The 6000-nt window shown below is 53.1% G+C and overlaps 1 protein-coding gene across 4 annotated transcripts in view; it reads left to right on the top strand.

Annotated features, from left to right (window-relative positions):
* Positions 1-365: 365 nt before the first annotated feature.
* Positions 366-6000, top strand: part of Tango2 (transport and golgi organization 2 homolog) — a 43076-nt gene continuing 37441 nt past the window's right edge. The window contains exons 1-2 of one of the 4 annotated variants that reach the window (XM_051150668.1): positions 366-540; positions 2828-2947. The gene's annotated coding sequence lies outside the window, so the exon portion shown is untranslated. Of the gene's footprint in view, positions 541-2827; positions 2948-4723; positions 4871-6000 lie in introns of those variants that run through there. The other 3 variants (XM_051150669.1, XM_051150665.1, XM_051150666.1) reach the window with 3 other exon arrangements.

The raw sequence follows: 6000 nt of genomic DNA, 5'->3' as shown, positions 1-6000 counted from the left end.
GTCCCCAGGTCTCCCGGCGCGCAGGGAATGGCCTCTCCAGCGCTCTGCACCGAACGCGGCTCTCAGGGCCACAGCTCGGGCAGGTTCCGGTGCGGGTACAGGGATTGGGGGGGAACCCTCCTCCTCACCTACCGGGAGCAGCCATCAGGCTGGCTGGCCCTCCCACCCTTCCCGCGGCCCGTGCGCAAAGCGGACCTGGCCGGAGGAGAGGCCTCCGCCCCGCCCCATCTAACCGCGAATTTCCCCATTGGTAGAGAGACGCGCCCCGCAACCCGTACCGATTGGATGGATGCAGAGAGATAGCGGCTTGCTGTTGGGCTGCTGGTATTGTCAGTCTTAGCCGAAGATCGGCCCCTCTAGCGGAGCAGGCCGAGGCTCTGACACCTGCCCGAAATGCTGCGGTTGTGAAGGTGGCAGGCGGCTAGGAGTTGACCCCTCTGGGCCACCTTCTGAGGACTTCCCCTGAGCCGGAGCTTGTAGGACCGGCGGTCAACCCCGGATTTCAGCAGCATTGTCTCCACCATCACCCCCAGTTCGCAGGTATCCTGTACAGCGCCTGCGGTATGCCGGACACTGAGCGTCGATCCCATTTTATGGCATAGAATATTTCTCCCACACCTCGCAAAGGAGTGTTGGGCTGCTACTCCCATTTTACAGATGGAAAACTGAAGTCTGGCTAGGTTCTTGTTTGCTTTAGGCGACCAAGGCGTGAACTCAGGCGTCTGACCTCCAGGCCTGGGAACTCTCTCACTGGCCTAGAATCTCTGCAAGCGAGGACCAGCAAGGTTAGCTAGGCTGGCAAGGGGGTGGGGATGGCTATTGCAGTTAATTTACCAACATGGCCTAATAATGTCTATTATAAGGCCTATAATTATTATTAGAGCAGTGTTTTCTAAACCCACTAGCAATCAATCAAGACACAGACACCTGTTATATTTTAAAATAGCCTTAGTTAGCCTGGGCAGGGCAGATATTAATCCCCTAAACTACTTCCCATAGTGGGGCAGATCTTTGTCCCAATCCCATGCCATCTGATTTTAATAATTTCTATCAAGCTACCTCCCATCCATAATCTCAAATACTTGCTAATGTTCTTCATCTGGGCCGAATCTCCACCCACGCTTGCCATGTGCTTCTCCTCTACCTAACCCATGATGGCGCAACCTTTTTCATCTCTCTTCTCTCCTCTGGTCTCTTCCCCCCCCCCCACCCCGCCACCCCCATTCTCTCTGTCTCCCCAAGCCTGGGAACCTTAGCCATGCCTATTCCATTTGCCCTGCCCAGGTGTGATGGCCTTTTATAGGTCAAATAGGTTAGGCTCTTAGATGGGGCACAGAGACAGCCAGCAGTAATCAGCACCAAAATACATCAGACCAACTTCCAACAACTTGGGCCCAGACTAAGGCAAGATTACAATCTCTTCACAGATGGCTGTAGTGACTTCAAGAGCAAAACCAGATAGATTCTGGTAAAACTAGGGTTTGTTCCTTCTGTGAAGCCTGTATTTACAAAGCCCTTGGGCAGCTCCCCCCCCCCCAAAACACACACACACACACACACACACACACACACACACACACACACACACCATGAGGCTGCTCTTTCCTGGGGCAATGACAAGAGTCCTCAGTCTGGGAAAAGTGGAATTAAGCATTTATCTCTCCCAATATCCTCTTCCCTGCTCTGAGTCTCGGAGAAACATTAAGGAGCTTCATCCACTGCCTGAAAAGATTAACACACATCTCCCTGCCAGGTAGAGAACACCAAAAAAGCCCACATCTCTATAGTGGCATAAGGCAGCGGAGGGGAACAGCCAGGGATGTTGTGAACAGGAGATGGGAGTCCAGAGAGGCAGGGGCACTGAATCTGGCCTGTGCTTGTTATAAGCCTTCCATACCCTGGATGCACCTGGAAATGTGCAACTTCCGGCCTGCCTGTGTTTCCCAAGGGCCCGACAGATAGTGCTAATGGAGGGGTGTGTGTGTGTGTGAGAGAGTGAGAGAAAGAGAGAGAGAGAAAGAGAGAGAGCGCACGCACGCGGGGGTACCCAGACAGACATCTATACTGAGTCCAGTGTGCCCACTCAATAATGATTGGTTGGCGAGAACAAAGAAAGTAAAATGCCTGGAGCAAGATCTCACTTCTGGGTCCACCTGGGTCTAACTGTGCACTAGCAATAAAAAAAATGACAGCAGGAGCTTTTCAGAGTCAAGACAGTTGCTACTAATCCATTGGTATCGGCCCTTGCAGTGGACACCATTTGGCATCCTGGCATTGAGATAGTATTGCAGCTCTGGGAAGGCAGAGTGAGCATCCCCCCCACCCCACCCCCAGGAAAACAGAGTCCTCCCAGAACGCAGCTCTTGCTATGTAGAGCAGCACTACAGATGCCATTCTGGCTAAGTTGCTGGGTGGTGGGGGAGTCTCTCTCCTCCATTAGAAATGGGTTTAGTACACCCAGCTGTCCCCTGGCATGTCTCCAAAGGCCCCTAGACATCCCGGAGCCCTCCTCTTGAAGACCTTGCAGTTTTGCATCACTGCTTCCCCATACTTACTGATGGTACAAGAGGCTGGACTGTCCCCTCTCTGCTGATAGAGGGCAGAGGGGAGATATATACCCTCCCCAAATTAGCCCAAACTATAAATGCCCCCTTCCAGAGACCTGTCCGCCATAGAGCCGGATCACCAGCTGCAGAGAGAACAGGATGGGGAGAGACAGCTCAGCTAGGGCTGCCTCCCTCCCAGGCCGGGGTCAAAAGCACAGTAGAAGACCACAGGAGCCAATAATACAGTTCCCCCCTCCCTCTCCCTCTCATACCCCCTATAGCCAGCAGCTGGCCAGCTCTGTAGGGGCAGCGCTGGGGAAAGCCACAGAGCGAAGGTGTGTCAGGAAGAACTTCCTAACCAGTCAGCACTTAAAAGACTGAAGAGGTGGCTACAAAAAGTGGTGAGCTCCCCGGTTCTGAGGGCTGTGCGATTGGAGGTGGAATGGCAATGAACCAGACTCAAATAGGAGAGAACAGAAAAGGGGGCAGGGGCTCAAATCCCATCACAAGGCTACCTGCTGCCTGGGGCAGGATTTGAACCACCAGCCAGCATGGTCTTACATCTCTCTTTCTGGGAACGCTTGTCCACCCCACGTCCCACTCTAGAGATGCATGGCTTGGTGCACTGGAGACAAGCTACTGTTTACCTGCTAGTTCATATCCAGACCACACTCATTTACCCCCAAACCTACGTCCTACCTGTCCACCACAACTACTTCTTAGTCCTGTAGACCAAATGGTCTGGTTGCTCCTTTGGAGACTGCTGGCAGGAGCACAGGGTGATTGTGTTAACCTGGAGGAACTATGGAAATGCCCGGCTAGGTCTGCCACCTGCTGGCCACGAGTCACAGTGCAGGGAGTCCTGTCTTGTTTGCAGATGGTTTCCATTGGCTCTCAGAAGGAATGAGAGAGAGAGAGAGATCAGATCTGTAGCTAGGTCTGGCTAAGCTTTGCCTTTGCAAATGCTTTGCTGATGCATTTCCAGTTTTCCGCAAAGCGACATCATTTCAGTTTGGGACCATGGCACCTAGATCCTCCATGTAGCTACTTCCAAACTTGCCATCTTTAAATTTTTTAATTACTGGGCCTGGAGAGATGGGTCAGTGGTTAAGAGCACTGTCTGCTCTTCCAGAGGTCCTGAGTTCAATTCCCAGAAACCACATGGTGGCTCACAACCATCTGTAGTGTGATATGATGCCCTCTTCCGGGGTGCAGGTGTACATACAGGCAGAGTATTGTATACATAATAATAAATCTTTTTAAAAGTTTTTAAACGACATTTTATTTAGTGCGCATGCACCACAATGCACACGTGGTGATCAGAGGAAACTTAAAAGGACTCAGTTCTCCCATTCCACCATGTGGGTCAGGTGACCAGGCTTCACAACAAACATCTATACTCCAATGGCCATCTTGTTAGCCCTTTATTTTACCTCAAATGACTAGCTTAAGTGCTCTGAGCAATTTTATTTAAGTCTGTAAAGTGCAGTGAGTGAGAACTGGGTATCAAGACACTGAATTGAGAGGCTGTAGTACATTATCATTGTCCTTAATGTAGTTGTCATCTTTGAGTACTCACCTTGCGAAGGGCCTCTGATGCTAAAGGGAAGCCTTAGTGAATGCCTTGGTCCTGCTCCAACGTCCCCAGTCATGGCCCTAGTCATTGCCCAAAGAGCTCAAGCATGGTCAGCTCCTTATCCTGGGGTCTGGACCTGCAGGGCAGCCTCCATGTCTACTCAAAGGCTAAGGAACGCAAAGTGGAGCAGAAGTCCCGAGTTCTGTGGTGCAGCGACTGCAATAGATAAGGGGGTCAGAGGCCAGGGAGACAGACGGTCTGGATTGAATTGGAGGCGACAAAGGGAAGGGAGGACTATCCAGGACAGATGAAAGTATGGTCTAGAGGTTAAGACCAGGACACAGTCTAAGGGGTGGAGGTTCAGGGGCTATCTCAATCTCGCAGAGATAACCCGCAGGCTGAAGAGCTGTGGCAGATGCCCGCACAACTCCAGGCTTGGCGCAGCTCCAGTCTTGGCGCAGCTGCGGGGGCGGAGCCTGGAGTCTCTGAGCGACGGCACGTACAGCCAATAAAGCTGCGGCTCTGGGTTCGTCGCTCCGCCCTTTGCTGCTGCACCCGATGGCTAACGCTCTGGTGGCGGGTTGGGCGGGCCCTGGGCTGGAGGCTAGGGCGCGCGGGTGCGGCACCCGGAAGTCGGCGGCGGCGGAGGCGGTGAGTGTGCGGCGGGAGGCTGGGGCTGGAGGTCTGCGCGCCTGGCGGGGCTAACCCGTGGTTAGGCGCCGGGCTCCTGGAACGCGGTCCGAACCAGGTTGGTCGAGGGCGAGGCGGCCCGTACCTTGTCCTAACTCAGTTTTCCCCTTCCAAGGCGTAAAATAGAAAGTAAACGGTCTGGCTCGGGACTCTAGACAGACAGACTAGACCAGACCATCTTTCTGAAAATTGAAAGCAGCCCACTTGGTACTAGAAGATGCTTCTGATTATCCCTATCAGGACTGGGCGCGGGGAGGGGGTCACGGCCCGCGGAGCAGGCTTGCTGTGTAAGAGGCTAGATTGGCGGGACTGGGTGCTGCAGGTTGTTGCAGGGTGGAGGGCTGCTATCTCCAGCGTCAGGGAGTCATTTGGAGCCTAGTCATGCCGCCCTGTCATCCTGATCCCGGCTCTGAGGCCTCAGGCCTCACAATATGTCAGAGTAGGCAGCAAATGCTGGGTCATTCCAATGCCTGGTATGGGCTTTACTAGCTTGGCCTGGTAAACCCTTGCTCGGAACGGGAAGGCATTGCGTTGTAGTCTGCGTCCAAGCCAGGCCTGGCTCATTGGCAGCCCAGGTTTTGCTTGTCTTAGTCACTTGGACAGTGGACAAGGAAGATCTGATGTTGTGACCCCAATTGTCTACCCTCAGCATTTTTCCCGTGCTTCCTTACGCCACGTCTTTAGAGTGAACCTTATGCCCTTGCACAAGTCCCTGATCCTCAGTCCCCCGGCCCTCCCCCAGTGAAGTGTGTCTTGCTTAGTAGCCCTGTCTGCTGTCTAGGCCTGCTGTTTTGCCACTACTGGGCCGAGAGCCATCTTCTATGAGGTAGATGTAACAGCTATAAGTGACAGCTGAATGACACTTTAAAAGACGTCCTCTAGAGGACTTTGGAAGGCAATATTCACTGATCCAATCTTGTTCATAGTGAAGAAAACTATACCTAAGGAGTCAAGTGTTTCCAAGGCTTTTTCAGGCCAGCGCAGTTGGCTGCCAGGCTTATGTTCTCCTTCACCTCCCAGACCTCCTGGATCACATGATCTGCTGGAGAGGGTGACTGTTGGGGATAGACTAAGAAGAGCCCGTGCCCCTCCTTCAGATTCTGAGTGTTCCTGCAGGGATGTGGGGTGCTGTAGTGCTCTCATCTCTTCAGGCTCCCCTACCAGGGGCACCAGCCCCACATCTTCATT

The sequence above is a fragment of the Acomys russatus genome, chromosome 8 (assembly GCF_903995435.1).
Source record: "Acomys russatus chromosome 8, mAcoRus1.1, whole genome shotgun sequence".
NCBI classification, from domain to species: domain Eukaryota; kingdom Metazoa; phylum Chordata; class Mammalia; order Rodentia; family Muridae; genus Acomys; species Acomys russatus.
The sequence above is the reverse complement of the archived record's forward strand: the minus strand, read 5'-3'. Positions and strand labels throughout refer to the sequence as shown.